Here is a 17,932-nt window from a genome sequence, read left to right as displayed (position 1 = left end):
AGATACTACAAAGCAAATTGACTCTTTCCCACCTGGAACCAGGACACCATGTTAAAAGTCAATGAATCCTTCAGCTGTAAGAAATGTGTTTATTTTATCACTCACCTCTGTCCCCCCGTGTGAATAACTCCCTCTCTGTGTAACATTCCTGTGACTCCAGCCTGCTCTCCTTTGGATTTCTGTCCTGAGCAGTTTTATTTCCTAAACTACACCAAGCTACAGCAGCAAAAAATTCAAACACTCAATAAAATCCTTTTATTTTCTTTAACAACATAAAAAACACACCTAGAGGTCAGATCCAAACAGTGATTCACCTCTTTATTGGATAGATCAACACAAGATATTCCTTACATCAAATATTTCATGTTATCTACCCTGCAGCCTCTTTGAGCCAGGGACCATCCAGCTGTAAAACACAAGTGTCATTCTCAGCTTAAGTTCATAAACACCACAGATTTCCCAATATCAAGTGCTATATATGATTTGCCACAGCAAATCTGACTCTCCCTCACTAGATCTTAAATCCAATACAGGTGACAAAAAAATTCACAATACACATAAAGTATTCAAAGCCTGGGCTCTGCTGCCAGGTAGCCAAGACTGGATTAGTCCCAGTTCCATCTGGCACCTGCTGTCACAGGGGCAGGGTCAGGCTCAGGTGCTATAAAGCCACCAAAGATCAGAGGACACCAGTGTTGCAGGAGCCAGCTTCTTGTCCAGCTGGAAATCCATATTGGGATTGACCCAGCTACAGTTCATAAAGCTAGAAATAAGAGAGTAGTCAAAAAGTTACCAGCCAGCTACATTAAAAAAATTAAACAATTAAAAATCTGTTGCTTTTGTCACCTGGACACATTTCTCTGTTATTTGCTTAAGGACAAACCTTTCCACTTCTGTCACTGCTCAGACACAGTTGCAGTATTGCAGACACCACAATCCTCACACTTTGCTCACTGCCTGGACTGCAGGCTGAGTTTCAGCAAGCAATAAGCCACCAGAAATCTTGTGGACGGTTGGAACTCCAGCTTGATGGTTTGTTCCTGCCATGCTCCTCTCTCCCATCTCGTGTCTGTAAAGGATATGAACAACACAGAGACTGCTCAAGGCTGGCTGGGGGGAGCAGGATTGTGGATGTGTGGGCTGGGATGGTTTAAAATGCACCCACTGGGTCTGAAACTCAGACTAAACCACAGAGATGGGCCAAGAGGGGAAGGAAAAAAGTAACTTATCCTGGGATTCAGTGAAACCTGCCCAAACACTGACCCACCCTGAGTATTTAATCTGTGTGCCTCAGGAAGCTGAACAGCAGGGTCCTTGTCAGACCCAAACCAGTTCACATTTCCTGCCACTGAAGCTCCCAGGAGCAGCAGAGGGCATCCCTCCCTGAGCACCGTGCCAGGGCTGATGAGCGCGCTCCCCTCGCTCTCGTCACGGGGGCTGTCTCCTCGTGTCCTCTGGGAAATCATGCACCAGAGCCATGAAACAAAGAAAAATGGATGTTTAATTCACCCACAAATGAATAGACTTCTCCTCCTTCTGCAGCTTTGTACCAAAGTCTACTTCAGTGTCAAATTGGATGTACTTAAGTTTAACTCTTTCTGGTAAATGTACATTTTTAATGTCCATAGGAAGGAGGTTATCTTAACATTAGTATATGTTTAGCTACAACTTCAAGTTTTGCTTATAAAAAAAAGTTTTGGAAAAACAGATGAGGGCATATTTTAAAGCTGGAGATCAAGCCTGAATGCATTTTTGAGGAGCACCTTTAATAAAATAAGAGGGAATTAACATGATCAGTTGAGGCTGACTATAAATCTCCATTCCCAATGAAAAAGTCAGCTCCATCCTCCAGCCTCAGTGCTCCCTGCCTCTCCAGCTCAGTGATTAAGGCAAACCCAGACCTTTCAGTGTCCTGGTCAGCTCTGATCAGGATCACTGTGATCCCAGCAGAACAGGCAACCAGCATTGGGAGGGGAAGGAGAACCCCCTTACCTGGCTTGTCCCAGTTACAGAACTGCACTTTCAGAAGGCTTTAAAATCCATGGCAAATCTACCTGTGCTCACTTTACAGAAACAAAGGTAATACAGAAACACTGCAAGGAGGATGAAAATCATGATGCAAAACAAGAAGGGGGCTTTAATGTTGTAAACACATACAAAACCAGAGATAGGGGAATTTCCTTTCCAGGGAGCCAGAGCAGAACCTGTGCTGTGCAATCTGTCACTGCCAGTGACACACCCAGCCAGGGCACCTGGGGCTCCCCCAGCCCTTGATCCAGAGTTGCTGGATATATAATAAATGGATAATAATGGATAATGGATATAAATAATGCTCTGAAAAGCAAGCAAGGATCTTCCCCCAGCCCACGACTCAACAAGAGCTGCTCCTGGGAAGGAGCATGTGCTCAGTGCTGACTTTTGTGGGTTTGTCTTCAATCAGTTCACATTATTTTGACACAGTTTGCCTCTTGCTGCCGAAAATGACAGCTCCCTATATTGACACTGCATAGTATATTTATTCTAGTTTAGCACAGTCTCTGGGCCATGGCATTTAAAGCTACAGCCCATGTTCAATCTGCATCAGTTTAACATGCCAGCACCATATGGTTTTCTATAATCAGCTGCAGCATTGTACTTCAAACCCACTGCTGCATTTATAATATTATTGTATGCTGCACAAACACCAATATTTAGAAAGAAAAACGTCCTTTTTATTGGACTCCTGCTGATACCCCAGCTGTTAGCCAAAGCACGCAAAGAGTTTCTCTTCTTTTGCATGCAGGAAAAAAAAAAAAAAATAAAGCCCAAAGGGTTTTTTAAAAATCTTACATCTGAAAGGTACATTTTGTCCTGCCCCAGTAGTCTGTAGGACTGAGTTAAAATGTGGGTTTTTATTAGATGAATTGCATCATTAAATTACATTATAAAAACTAAAAATGCACCATTAATTTTCAAAAACAATAGTAAATACATCTCATTTCTGATACATGATTCTGCATTTAATTTTTGCCCTGGGCCACGTTTTTCTAACAGGCTCACTGTCTTCCATTATGCAGACTACACAAATGGAGCTAAATTGCTGGAGTTGTGGGGAAGGAGATATTGGTCAAATGTCTAATGTGAAAATAAATGAATTTCTAATCAGCTGTTGCAAAAAGAAAAATTACTTTTTGATCTCGGCTCAGCCAAGCAAGAATCTACCTAGCTCGAGTAATAAGATCCAATGGAATTGTGTAGGATGCAGAGAGAGACAAAAGGCTGGACAGACAGACAGCCACGGCAGAAAATGAGCTTCGTGCAGTCAGTTCTGTGTGAGCAGCATTTCTTAATTAAATGCACAAAGAAGTTTCTCCTTGTCTGGAGCCTCACTGCTGCAGGGTCCTCACCAACAATGCAGCTGCTCCCTGGGCACCCCTGGATCCTCAGGGTGGGAAGTGTTGGAGGGAGTGTGTCTGTCTGCACAGCCATGGGGGTGGGAGCAGTACAGAAACAACCACCCCAAAACTTTTACATGAGCCAGGAGCAGTTAAGCCAGGCCTTGCAGAAGGTGCCACAAGCCTGGCAGAGGCCAAGGACGTGCCTGTGCTCGGTGGCTGCTGCTGGCTCTCATGCCATTTTTCTCCCTGCTGGGAAAGCTCCCTGTCAGCCAAGCAGGAGTGGGTTCCAAACCAGCTGGCAGCACAGAGCTATAAACATCTTCTGGCCTAAATTGTCCCTTGGAATGGGTCCTGTGCCCCAAAATGCACCAAATCTGGCACAAAGTGTTCCCAAAGCCAGCTGGGTGGCCCCATCAATCTCCTGCTCAGGTGGAAATTCACTGGGTGATGTCCCCACCCCAAAGGGCTGTGTTTGCATTCCCAGGGAATGCAGACCAGGAGCAGAGGAGCTGGCACCCACAGCAGCCACAGCTCAGAGGATTTCTGCTCCAGATTACTCCCATGGTCTAAATGCCCCTTAGTGGCTGCAGTCACATGCTTGAGGAACATTTCCCATTTCACTTGGTTTTAGAGGAATTTAGGTCAGACACTCAGAGATGTGAAATCAAACCAAAATCATAGAATCACAGAATGGTTTGGGTTGGAAGGGACCTTAAAGATCATCTAGTTCCAACCCCTGTAAGTGGAGATAGACAAGAGTTTTGCTTCAGAAGTGCCTCCCTGATCCAAAGCACACCCCAGTTTTAGGGTTACCCAGAAAGCCCCTGGCTGCCAACATCTCTGAGCAACCAAACACAAAGGAGAGATCACTGAAAGTTTGGAGAAAAGGAGAATTGAACTCCTTCAGAAGACAGGCAAGGAAGGCTTGAGTCCCAGCTTTGAACAGCCAAGTCCATCAGAAATGTTTCATGAGTCATATTTCTCTGCCTCCACCTACCACTACTAAAAATTACTGGGTTTTTTAAATGGTAGGAATGCAACCCACCCACACGGCAGAAAATGAGCTTCGTGCAGTCAGTTCTGTGTGAGCAGCATTTCTTAATTAAATGCACAAAGAAGTTTCTCCTTGTCTGGAGCCTCACTGCTGCAGGGTCCTCACCAACAATGCAGCTGCTCCCTGGGCACCCCTGGATCCTCAGGGTGGGAAGTGTTGGAGGGAGTGTGTCTGTCTGCACAGCCATGGGGGTGGGAGCAGTACAGAAACAACCACCCCAAAACTTTTACATGAGCCAGGAGCAGTTAAGCCAGGCCTTGCAGAAGGTGCCACAAGCCTGGCAGAGGCCAAGGACGTGCCTGTGCTCGGTGGCTGCTGCTGGCTCTCATGCCATTTTTCTCCCTGCTGGGAAAGCTCCCTGTCAGCCAAGCAGGAGTGGGTTCCAAACCAGCTGGCAGCACAGAGCTATAAACATCTTCTGGCCTAAATTGTCCCTTGGAATGGGTCCTGTGCCCCAAAATGCACCAAATCTGGCACAAAGTGTTCCCAAAGCCAGCTGGGTGGCCCCATCAATCTCCTGCTCAGGTGGAAATTCACTGGGTGATGTCCCCACCCCAAAGGGCTGTGTTTGCATTCCCAGGGAATGCAGACCAGGAGCAGAGGAGCTGGCACCCACAGCAGCCACAGCTCAGAGGATTTCTGCTCCAGATTACTCCCATGGTCTAAATGCCCCTTAGTGGCTGCAGTCACATGCTTGAGGAACATTTCCCATTTCACTTGGTTTTAGAGGAATTTAGGTCAGACACTCAGAGATGTGAAATCAAACCAAAATCATAGAATCACAGAATGGTTTGGGTTGGAAGGGACCTTAAAAATCATCTAATTCCAACCCCTGTAAGTGGAGATAGCCAAGAGTTTTGCTTCAGAAGTGCCTCCCTGATCCAAAGCACACCCCAGTTTTAGGGTTACCCAGAAAGCCCCTGGCTGCCAACATCTCTGAGCAACCAAACACAAAGGAGAGATCACTGAAAGTTTGGAGAAATGAGAATTGAACTCCTTCAGAAGACAGGCAAGGAAGGCTTGAGTCCCAGCTTTGAACAGCCAAGTCCATCAGAAATGTTTCATGAGTCATATTTCTCTGCCTCCACCTACCACTACTAAAAATTACTGGGTTTTTTAAATGGTAGGAATGAAACCCACCCAGTAAAATTGATAAAAGCTGTGGTGATCAGGACTACAGCTGCAGTATTATGCAGCAATGTTATAAGATAGTTATGGCTCAGTATCATTTTACACATAAAGAGGTTGAATCCTGCTTTTTGTAGGAAAAGCACAGAATAACTGCACAGAATTGGAGCACTATATAGTTAACTATTGTAAATTGTTTATTATTTATATTATTAATACTTTTTGTTGTAGTAATGATGAGGGGCCAATGCAGAATGAGCAAAGAAATCCTTTTATGGTCTCAACCATAAAAGAGAGGCAGGCTGCACAGGAGGAGGGAAGGGAGAACATGGATCAAACACCACTGCAGTCCATGGTGTTTCTAACATTTTGTGTTGTTTTTATGGAGCTTGGATAAATAAAAATTAATGGAATCCCAAGAAGAGAAGATGAGAATCAGAAACCACAAAGAAGATAAGAAAAGGGTGTGTATAGAAAATTTAAAGAGATCTGCTGCTGTGTTTCTTTTTTATTTGAATATTTATTTTTAATAGAAACTCAAGTTGGTGCACAAGTCAGATGTTACTGGGAGCTCTGTCTCTCCCATCAGCCAGATGAGTGATGGTTCCTTACCCTCTTAAGTTAACAACCACCTCCTGCTCTCCACCCCCACACCATGCCAGGCAGCAGCACGATGCACCATTTTTATAATCTGCTAATGGATGAAAAATATTTACCACGTTACCCTGAGGTAACCTTGTCAAACCACGACAGGAGCCACATTGCCCCGCACATCCCCGTTTGAAAACTTCTGTGCCCAATTAATTAACATGCAACAATTTTTCAGAAGCCAGTGGTGGGAGTGGAACAACACAGAAATGCACGTCCTTGCCCTGTGAAAATGTTTAGGGATAAGGGAAAGAAGCATTTTCTGCACCTGGGTGAGAAATCTTTAGAAAGAAAGAAAAAGCAGTGTGTGACAGCTCGCCAGTCCCAGCAGGCAGGGAGCTGGAGAGCAGGAGCTGCTGCTCAGTCCAGAGAGCCTTCCCCTGGCTGTCAGCTCTACTCACTGCTTAAACAAATGAGCTCAGGATTTTAAACCATCAGCTACTTACTGTAAAATTCAAAGAGAAGTAGAAAGCAGTGGTTTTGCCCCAAAATGGTCAATAGCCTCTGACAGCAGAACTCTGGAACAGCCTGCCCTGAGCATCTGAACCTGCCAGACCTCCTGCCCCAGGGAGGCTTCTCTGGGTTAAGGCAGAAGCCTAATTCAAGGCAATCCTGTGTCTATGCAACCTTCCAACTGAAGGTATTACTCAAATTGATACATTCCTGGGGAAAAAAAAAAAAAAAAAAAAAAAAAAAAAAAAAAAAAAAAAAAAAAAAAAAAACCACCCAACAAACAAAAAAAAAAAAAAAAACCCCAAAACCAAAACCAAACCAAACCAAAACAAAACAAAACACACACACACACAAAAATACCCTACCTGTTACAAATTATCTTCATAGTTTTGACAAAAATATCTCAGACTTGCTCTGAGGATGAGGGAGGCTGACAGGACCCCAGAGGTGGCAGGAAGCAACCCAAGAGCTGGGACAAATAAAGCAAGGACTTCTGTAAGGAATGAGGAAAATAGTGGCCAAGGCCATTTCTGTGGGCTACCAAGGGACCTATGGGAGTTATTACAACTGCTGCATTCTGGAAAAGACATTCCAAAGTTTTACTTTTAGCTAGACTCCCCACCTGACAATATGACCAGCTTAAATATTGTTGATCCTGATAGATCTATTTTAGCCTTATCTTCTCCTTTTATGCTCATCATACCCATTTGCAATACATTTTTCCCTATCTTTTTGACATACAGAGGTTTCCATTTTTGTAGCCTTGCTAGGCTTTTGTCAATTTGCTCCCTTTCAATTTTTTTTTAATCATAGATAAATTAATATTGTCATTTCCTATTATCCAAACTGATAACAGGGATAATTGTGGATAGACTCCTGGTGAAAAAAAAACCCCAACTTTTCTTTTCTTGGAATACACAAATCCTTTCCACCAGGGACATAAAGCTGCTGTACACTCAAAGAGCCTGCACCCCCTGGGTCAGTGGCCTCTTGCACAAGGCAGGGCCCCTCATTGTAGGCAGTTTATCCATGGAAGGATTTGCAGAATCTGGCCCTTCCAGCTCATATTTGAACAGATCCCTTCCCAAATTCCCATGTCACTATTGCACTTTAGGATTTTTGTTGATGCAATGCTACCAAACACATACAGATGATTCCACATCCATTTCCTGAGCAGCAGCCTCTAGATCACTGGAGAGATTTTTTAAAGCAGACTCTTTGTTTTTAGAGTGCATATTAATTACCCTTAAGCAGGTGCAAAATCAACCTGTTCATTACTGTTTCTTTGAATCCTTAATGGTAGTTGCAAGGAAATAAATCCAGTTAATGCAATAAAAGGATTTATTGTCATCTAAATTTATGCCAACAGTTTAATCATAACACCTTTCCATCTGACACACTTCCTCGAGAACAATTTGGCCCACAATTTGTCAGCAAGAAAATGGCCTTGTATAAATGCTGGGAGAAAATAAATGCTAATACGTGGCACAGTCTTTCATTCTTCTAATTGCCCAGGGAGTTTAAGGGAGACAGACTTATTTACTCACTGTAGGAAGTGTGCTGTAATAAATTATCACTATTACAAGCCTAAGTTAGTCCCTGACAGTGACAGAAGCAAGGGTGGAAGGGAAGCTGGGGAGGTGTCAGCATCCCATGCTGGGTAGGGGGTGTGTGAGGGCACAAACATCCACTGGGCATCCACAGTGGCTCCAGCACAGAGGGGTTAATGACCAGGATCCACACAGGAGCCCTGGGAGACATTCCTTGCATTTTAAAGGGATTCTCACAGGCTGTAAGGTGAGCATCCTCCTCCCTGCTTGCTCACTTGCTGAAGGATTCCTGACCCTCTCCTATCACCACACCCGTGGCTGTGCAGCAGCACACATTGACTAATTTAATTAATTTTTAATCCTGGCAGCTCCCAGCCCTGGCATTCCCTTTGGCCCAGGCTGGAGCTGACAGCTCTCAGGGACAAGGGGAATGCCACCCTCCGCTCAGGGTCACCTGCAGCAGTGCCCTGTTTGCAGCATCTTCCTTCCCTTCTTCCCACTGGGAGCAGGGCCAGGGCAGTGCCCTGAGCACGGGATCTCCTGGCGGGCAGAGCCTGCAGGGCTGAGCTCATGGTGGGGAGCAGCAGCCCCTCCACCTGAATCCAGGCATGCATGAACTTCTCAGCTCCGCTGGTGAGTGGCCTGAGAAGTTGATCTGCCCACTGCAGGCACTGCAGCCCTTGGTGAGCTCTTTGAGATGACACCCAGGGCCCATAAATAACAGCAGGAGCCTCAGCAAGCCAGCAGGGAGGTGAGGGAAGAGCAGAAACGAGCAAAGACAAACTCAGTGTTCCCGTGCCAGACACCTCCTCCTGGGGTCCCTAATGAACGCCAAAGACCCCAAGCCTGTCCTTGAAATGAGATTTGCCTATTGCCATAGCAACAGGCTGGTGTTGGCACAACACAGACGAGTTTAGGTATTTCCCTCTGTTATTATTATTACTTTGTTTTCTCTATTTTTCTCTTTTTTTTTTTTTTCCTTCTTTTGCTTGTGTCCCTCTCTACAAAGACTCCCTCATTTCTCTGAAACAAATTGCCTGCAGCTTGCTTTCCCATACATCACAGAGTGGGGACCAGGCCTTATCAACACTGCTCTGCTTTTCCCATCTATTACCCGGTTTGTTTGCACTTTTATCCCATCGTCCTTGCACAAGGGAGAAAACATCCATCATCCATACATCTGCCAGCTGTCACGGGGCTGTCAGCACGGTGACAGCCAACATGACAAAACTGTTGTAACGCTGCACCAGTGCTGGGGCTGAGTTGAGATTAAACAGGCAGAAAAGAAAAAAAAAAAAAAAGAGGAAAAAAATTTAAAAATATATTTAGCTACAGAGAGCAAAAGCAAAAGATTAGGAAGTGCACTTTGTGCAAAGAGAAGAGGGGAGTGAGGAGAAAGCAGCTAAGAGGGAGGTGAGTGAGTGAGTAGCAGAGTGAGGTTTGTTTTAAAAGAGGTTTCAGAGAGCTGGTAAAACACAGAGAAGCTGAGATGTGTGCTTGTTACCTGGCTCAGATGAACATTCCTGAAACACAAATGGGGTGCACAGCACTTCACCCTGTGTTGTCAAATCTCCTGCAGGAATGTGGCTCAACTCAGGGGGTCAGTGCCAGACCCCAGGTGACACAGGAGGGACACAGCAGCCCCCACACAGCAAACCACGGGGTTAGGGATCTTTGCTGCTGCTTTAGTTTTTCTCTCCAGCACTTTGAACAGAGCTGTAGGTCCTCCTTTCATGGCCATTTCCTTCCTCACAACTCCCTTGTAGGTGTGCAGAGTCCTTCCCAAACCTCTGAGCCAGAGTGGGAGGGCTGTGACCCAAACCCTAAGGAGGGCACTTTTCACTGAAGCATTCCATGCCTTTAGCATGACTACAGTCCCAGTGACATGAAAATGCTTTAGAAAGCTGGAGTTAACACCTTCTCATCAGAGCACAAGTTATACCAACATAAAACCTTTGGCTAATACAGCTGTAACCAAAATTTCATAACTACTGTGCAGCTTTGAACTCCTCCATGCCCTGCTTTGAACTCCTGGAGGGATCAAGGCATGCTGAGCACATCTACTCATTCACTCCTCTCTGTTGTACCTTTTCCTCACCACCATTCAGAACAAGAAGTGCTTCACCTCTGTCACCCCGTCAGCCACAATAGGAATAAAAACCATTTATAAATCCTCGGGATGCTCTTGTGCTAAAGTGAAGAGAAAAATCACCATCCGTGTGGCCAGGGGTTGATCCTCAGGTCATTAAAGACACCTTTCCCTGAAACACTCAAATGGCAGCAGGTCAGAGACACAGAGCAGCTCTGATGTGTTCTGGACAGAGAATGCACAGCACTCCTAGCACCAGGAGTGCAGAGTCCAAGCCAGTTTGAGTTCAAACCTGTAGATATTTCTTTTCTGGTGATATAAAATAGAGCTGGAAAACTTGCCCATGTTTATCTTTAACTCATTTATTCACAAAATACAGTCTGAAGTCCATGGTCTGGGAATATTAATTTAGCAAATGGAGAATTTAGCTTGCACTTACTTTTCAGAGAGTTTTGTTTCACAACAAAAACACCATTCCCTCATGGGATGTGCCTTTTCTGGTCTTGTTTTTTCAGGACTTCTGAGTGAAAAGTGTTGAATTGAGCTTTAACCCACTCTTGATGCCAATGACAAGAGCTGCAGTTCCAGCCTCCCAAATCTGCAGCACGTGAAGCCAAGCCCACTCTGGGAGCAGCACCACGTTCCCTCAGGAAGATTTTTTGTCCAAAATCAGTAATCAACTGTGCTTCTCCAGCTGGGAATGGGATGGCCAGACAAGACAAGGGTAGGAATCTTTAAGCTCATGGGTGCCCTGGGGCAAGTGAAGGGATGGTGACAGAGCACAGCTCCTTGCAAAGCACAAAGTGGGGCAGCAGGTGAAGGGAAGCAAGAAAGGAGTCTAAAAGCAGGGAAAAAAGGAGGATTTTTTTTTTTCCCATCACATCACATGTTACAGAGGGGAAGTAATGAATGTACATATGTTCGACTCAATAAATTCACAGAGGGAAAAATCCATCAAGGGCCATTAACAAATGTGTTCCCTTTGGCTCATAAGTTCCCATATAATAGATTGCTGGAAGGATATATTGAGGGAAATATGTGCATACACAGTTATGCCATTCCACTTCCAGCCACAGTGGACCACAGGTCTGAAGCAGAACAGCCATTTTTATACCAGTTTTCAAATTTCTTATTTGTACTATATATATATATATATATATTTTAATTTCTTAGAAACAAAAATTATTTTATTTGATCCAAAAACAATCTTTCTTCCAATTTACAAATCAAATACATAATCCAAATCTCTTCTGAGCCCTTAAATATATTGAGTTGAATAAAAAAGGAAAAGCAAAAAAGGAGTAGATCATTCAAGACTGCAAAGTCCAAGTCAGAACTGAGGTGAGAACTCATTCATTGGCCCTGTCAGATTTACAGTTAACAAGGCTCTTGTTCAATTTTTCCATCTAAGCAAGGCCATCTCATCTTATATTTCTTTATCTTTCCTTATATTTACTTATATTTTACTTATATTTCTTTACTTATATTTTACTTATATTTCTTTACTTTCTTATATTCATAGATATGCAGAGTGGATCAAAGTGGACCAAGAAAATCCACTTTTGTTTTGAGAACAAAAATCTTATTTATTAAAAAAAAAGGTAAATAGTTTTTATCATACCCCAACTCAGCATTGATTTAAGCAAAACCTTCTCAAAAAACCAGTCCAGATTATTTAGCCGTGGAGACACTAACAAAGGTTATGGATAAGAAGAGGAGAACCTGGATAATCCCTTTCCCCATGCCCTGGTGGCTCCACTTCCTCAGCCCCAGCAGGCTCAAACTCAGCCAAGCACTGTCAACATTTAGCTTAGAATTCAGGGTTTCTCCCAATTTCCCTCTGGTTTGGGACTCCAACTAACCATAATTTAGCCAAGGCAGTGCCTGACACTGCAGCTCTGCAGGAAATAAGGATTGTTATGGTTAAGAAAGCATGGAAAAGCTTGTGTGTTCCTTTCCCCAACTACTTTCGTGTTTCTGCTAAATAAAAATCCATTTTTATTCTTAAGGGAGCTGAGCAGAGAGATGTTGTTTTACGTCCTGCTTTTTGCCAGTGATGATGTATGTCCCTTTTACAAACTTATCTCTGGGTTTTTGCTCAGTTTATAAGCTAGGAGCAATCTTTCTTTCCTAAAGCTTCCTTCTCTCACAGTCTGGAGGAACCTTGAGATTTCCTGCTGGTGATTTAAAGGGCTATAATACGCGCAGGCTAGATTTGTTTTAGTGTCCATAAAACTCAAAAATTTCATAAAACAATTGGTGAAAATAAAATTACCAAAAAATGATGTACTGCCAGCAGACTGTATAATAGTTACGGGGGAAATGGAGAATATGATTCACTGGGGTATAAAAATGACAATGTATTTATTGCAGTGCAGTGACAAGAAACTAATTTGTCCCTTTTACTTTTCAGACAGGACTTGAATTCTGATTTTTCTCCTTTTCCTCTGTGGCAATGTGCCCACTGGCTGGGGGGACAGTGACAGCTGTGGCCACAGTGCCAGTTACCGTGCCATTGAAAGGAGAAATGTCAAGAGGGGTTGCTCTGTAGAGCTAAAAACTCATGGAAAGTGCAGAAATGTTAACTACAATCAAACACCTTTGGCTAAAATAAGTAGGTGTTCAAGTGTTAACCCAGAAGTTGGTCTATTTATGTGGCTGGAAAAGAGTTAATTCTCCCAAATCCATTTTCTCTTCTTCTTTAAGTCAAACTTCTCCTGTGTCCCTGATGTTTTCCTCCTTTGGCTTCTCCAGAAGGTCATAGGAAAAACAAGCAGACTTCAAAAAACTCAGAGTGAAGGCACAAGCAGCAAGAGAGGGATTTGTCTTGAGGAACCATACCTTTTTCTATCCTCAAATTGTGCAATATTCAGCTCCTTCCTACCCTGCAACCTTTGGACAATTTATCCCTTTTTGCTTTGGAATGGGGAGCTGGAAAATCTTGTTAAAGCACAGATTCAGAATTAGATCTGGAAACGGGGAAAGCAGGTTTAGTCCCTGAAAAAAAATGAAACAATGCAATGTGAAGTATACAGCAACCAAAAAGTGCATCTGGTATTTCTGAACGAAAAATTCTTGGGGGAATGGATACACAGTAAAATTCAAACACTGCTGCAGAAAATTCAGCACCAGGAAGTGGAGATCCCTGGCACAATCAAATAAAATAAGCTGGGAGTGTCATCTTCACGTTCCTTTTTGGGGAGTATTTTGGGGGTCTCTCTTGTTTCAGCTGTGCTACTCAGTGTAAGCAAACTTTTAAAAATTCAGGTCCTGTAGAGCAGAGAAGTTCCCTCAAACCTTGGGCTGCAGGGAGAGGCTCTGCCCGTGCCACAGCAAGGGTTATTTATGTCTAAATATCCCTTTCCTGTTGATCACAGAGGTGAGCACGATGGCTCTGCTCTATGTCCCAGTGACTCTTCAAGTCCATGTCATAAAGTGCTTCTGCTGGCAGTCCCTGCTCTGGAAAGCCCCAAAGAGAACAGGATTGATTCCAGGACTGTATAAACACTGGGTTTTATGAGGCAAGCAAAGCAGCTGAACACATTGCCCAGGTCATTGTCCTAAAATGCACCATAAAAGTGCTCTAAATTCTCTCTGTTTTGGGGATGGAGTGGAAAGCTCACTTCTTCCCCCCTAGCTAGCACAGGTCTCTGAAGTTAATAAGTTTCTGTGGATTATAAAACCCCAGAATTGGATTTCAGCACAATTTCAATTTGTTGTTTCATTCTGTGCTATTAAATATATTTATTTTTGTGAGCCCCCTTACTCTCTTCAGCCCCCAGAAATAAAGGGCACATCCTGCCATTTGCTCCTGGCCCATAACACCATAACTTGGCTCCCTCCAAATCCTGCCAAGAGCTCCTGAGAGGGGCTCTGGACCAGCTGAACGTGGGCTGATTACAGGCTGATGGTCTGGGGATAACTCCAAATGTGGGATCATAACCTCAGGAAATGCAATAACTGCCTCTGGAAAAGGCCCTGCACACCAGCCTGAACACACATTTTCCTTGGGAAGGATGGCATGGTTCTTAGCATTTCTCCAATTTCCATTTAAATCAGCGAGGACAAGAAGAAGGGAATCTCTTGGCATCTCACCAAGCAAAGCCAGAGCACTGCACCCACCTCCTTGTCTTCTAAACTGTGTGATTTGGGCTCACGTTGGCCATTTCAGCACTGCCACGGACAGCAGAGCATTGGAGCCAGCTCCAGTGGGGTTGGAGTGGCAGGAAGAGATGGGTCACCCACAGCAGGCTGAGAAAACACATTCTGCTGTGCACAGCTTTGTTGCAGTAAGGTAGAAAAATTATAAAAGAAAGGCCTCATAAAATTAGGCTTGCTCTGTTAGAGGGGTTGGAGTGGCAGGAAGAGATGGGTCACCCACAGCAGGCTGAGAAAACACATTCTGCTGTGCACAGCTTTGTTGCAGTAAGGTAGAAAAATTATAAAAGAAAGGCCTCATAAAATTAGGCCTGCTCTGTTAGCTCAGTGGCTAGCAGTTTGCAAGTTCCCATGTGGAAACAATCCTGGTGTGAGCAGTTTGTAAACGTAACAATCTATTCCTGGGTGAAGAACAGCTAGCACCTACATAAACATTAAATCTGTCCCATGAGAATCAGTGAAGGAAATGTGTAAACAATTTAAGAATAGAGAGATTTGATGGACAAGAACAATACCTTTTACTATAGAGTAAATTGGCAAGAAAGCTACTAACGAATTGGAGTCACACAGGAGGTCTGTAAAACTGTATAAAAAAAGAGAACACGCAGCAATAAAAAAAAAACCTTTGATATGTTGCTTGGTGTGTGTCCTAGGGGGGCGTTATGATGCTTGTATCCCCAGCTGAGGGTTCTGTTTGTGCTGGATATATTCTGTGCCTTCAAGATCAATAAAAAAAGAGAACACGCAGCAAAAAAAAAAAAACCTTTGATATGTTGCTTGGTGTGTGTCCTATGGTGGCGTTATGATGCTTGTATCCCCAGCTGAGGGTTCTGTTTGTGCTGGATGTTATATTCTGTGCCTTCAAGATCGACTCTGAGAGTGAAGGCTGGGAGAAGAAGCAGCACAGAGTTTTGTTATCAGCCTGCTCTCACTCCTTCCCATGCTGCTGAACACAGAACTCCATGGTGTTGTCTGGGCAGAGATGGGGCAGAACATGGCACTGCCAAGTCCACCACCAAACCACCATGGGAGGCACCACGGCTACCTCTGCCAGAGCTTCTCCCTCAAATAAAGGCACTTCAGGACTGCACATATTTCCTCCTCACATTTTCTCCTTACACAAGAGGTGCCAGATTTTCCTCTTACCAAATTGCTTAGCAGACATGTTTATTCTGTCATTGTCCTTGAGATTTTATTCATTTATCTGCTAAGTTTGATTCTATTTTCCACTGTAGTCCTATGAGATGAAAACTTAATTGAGGCTCTTTCCTCAGCTGTAACCTGATCAGAGAGCAGATCACACTTGGCAAGGGTTGCTTTTGCCAAAAGTGACTTATAAACTGAGGGGAGGCCTACAGTGTTAGTTTGTGTGTGAATTGTCATACACATTTGGTCTAAAATTTAGGGAGGAAAAGACATGGTTTTCATAATTAATTAATTCAGCTGCAATACACAGAAGGCAAGAGTCAAAAAGCTGGATATTGAAGATGAGTCCAGGTGAAGCTGATATCCTCACAAGTACTCTGCAAACACTCCAGAGCAATTTATGAAAGCACCTGCTTTGCCTGCAGCAAACCAAGCTTCTGACCCTCCCAAACTTTCAATCCTGTCGTGGCAAAATCCTTGCCCAGCTAGCAGGCACAGGGAGCTGTTTTGTGACTATTTCTAAGCAATGCAGAGATTTAGTCACCCATTGTTTGGCTTTTTTTCCATTATGTTTAAATGGTTTTGATTTCGGATTAAGGATTTTGGTTTTAACATTTGCTAAATTACAGATGAACCCCAATAAAGCTCCTTGTACAAGAGCATGAAGCTTTCAAGCTATTAACATTTTTCTGAGATAAAACAGTTTGGAGCATTTTAGAGGTAAATTCACTATTTATCATGGCTGAAAACAAATCAGTCTGTGCTAGCATGTCTCTTGCTCTCCAGAACAATAAAAATAAAAGCCCAGAACAATAAAAATTTAAGTTTAAAGACATTTTCACAGCTCTCAGCAAAGCCAGGAGAGCTGGCTTTAAACCCAGAGTCAGCACTGACCTGTGAGGAGCCCTGGCAGGGCAGCAGTGTTGGTTCTCCCACTCTCCTCAGCCCACACCTGATTCTCTCCCTTTTCTCCCTGAAGAAAGTTTCAAAATTACCAAAATTACATTTGGTGGGGTTTTTTTGGGTTTTTTTTTGGTTTTTTTTTTTCTTTTTTTCTTTTTGGCCAGGGAGAACACTGGTGCAGAGCCAGGTGTTATCAGATCAGCACAGATCATAGATGTACACAGTTTCTGTATCTGGTGGAGGAGTTGGTAATTAGTACTAAAGCAACAAAAAGGGGCTTATTACCAAAAATCACAAGTTGCCCCTGCCTCACTGAGTATCTCACAGTGTTTTTCTGGAGGTTTTTAGCTTTCCCCTGCACAAACTTTTCAAGAAGTATTTTGGGATTACAGCCAAATACCCACAGCCCAAGCACACAGGCAGGTAACTCAGTGCAAATGAAACCATTGCAGGGAGGCAGGTGAGGGGGAAAGAGCTGGGAGCGACCATGCCAGGCAGTCCCTGAGCCCATCTGACCCCACTGCTGCAGCTGGTGAGGCCAGACAAACAGCTCAGGCAGGGAATATCCCCATTCCCTACCTCTCACTGCCTCAAACACTCTCTTCCCTGACACAGAAATAACCAGCAGCCTGTGGCAGGTCTGTCCATGGTGGGTGCTCTGTACAGAGATGTGCAATTATGAAATTCCCCCCAGTGCTCCAACACTTGGCTGCCCTTTCCTGCTCCCTCCTCTCCCCTCCAAGAAGTTTCTTTTCAAATGTTATTGTATTTGCACCATTAATGTCACCATCTGAGCTCCTCAACCTGCACACAGCAGCCCTTAGAGCGTGGATTTATTATCCAAATGCCAAGAGTCTTGTTATCTCTAATGAACTTTGGGAAGCAGGAGGACTCGTGCATGATGGTCTGGGTTTATTTACCCAGCTGGCATCTTTTAACTACTGAAAAATGTTACCCCTTTAAATCATGCAGCCCCAGATATGTGTGTCTGCTTAAAGCTGGTAACTCTGCTGACAGAACACGTGGTGACCCTTCCCCAGCACAGATGATGACTTTCAGATATTAAACAGGATCCAGTTTCTTGGGCTTTGCCTGGAATCACTTTCATGGCCAGAAATCTGAATTATGCTAGTCCAAAGATGGGAAATCTGTGAATTTGTACTGGAGATGAATTTCCTGAAAGAGCAGGAATACATGCATGTGGACACTGAGATAAGCAAGCCATCCACTTCACTTTGCTACAAAAATGAACTGTATATTTTGATCAGTTAATAATTTCTCCCATTCAAACAACTCGATTAATTTAACCTCTTTGCAGCAGCAAGTCTTGCTATCCCACAGATCCCAATTTCACAATATATGAGGCAGCTTTGTGATTGAACAGGTAAGTGACACACTGGATGTGTCACATCATAAACATTGGCTT

This window comes from Pyrgilauda ruficollis, unplaced genomic scaffold, assembly GCF_017590135.1.
Source record: "Pyrgilauda ruficollis isolate IOZ18807 unplaced genomic scaffold, ASM1759013v1 scaffold46, whole genome shotgun sequence".
NCBI lineage: Eukaryota > Metazoa > Chordata > Aves > Passeriformes > Passeridae > Pyrgilauda > Pyrgilauda ruficollis.
Note: the sequence above shows the minus strand (reverse complement) of the source record.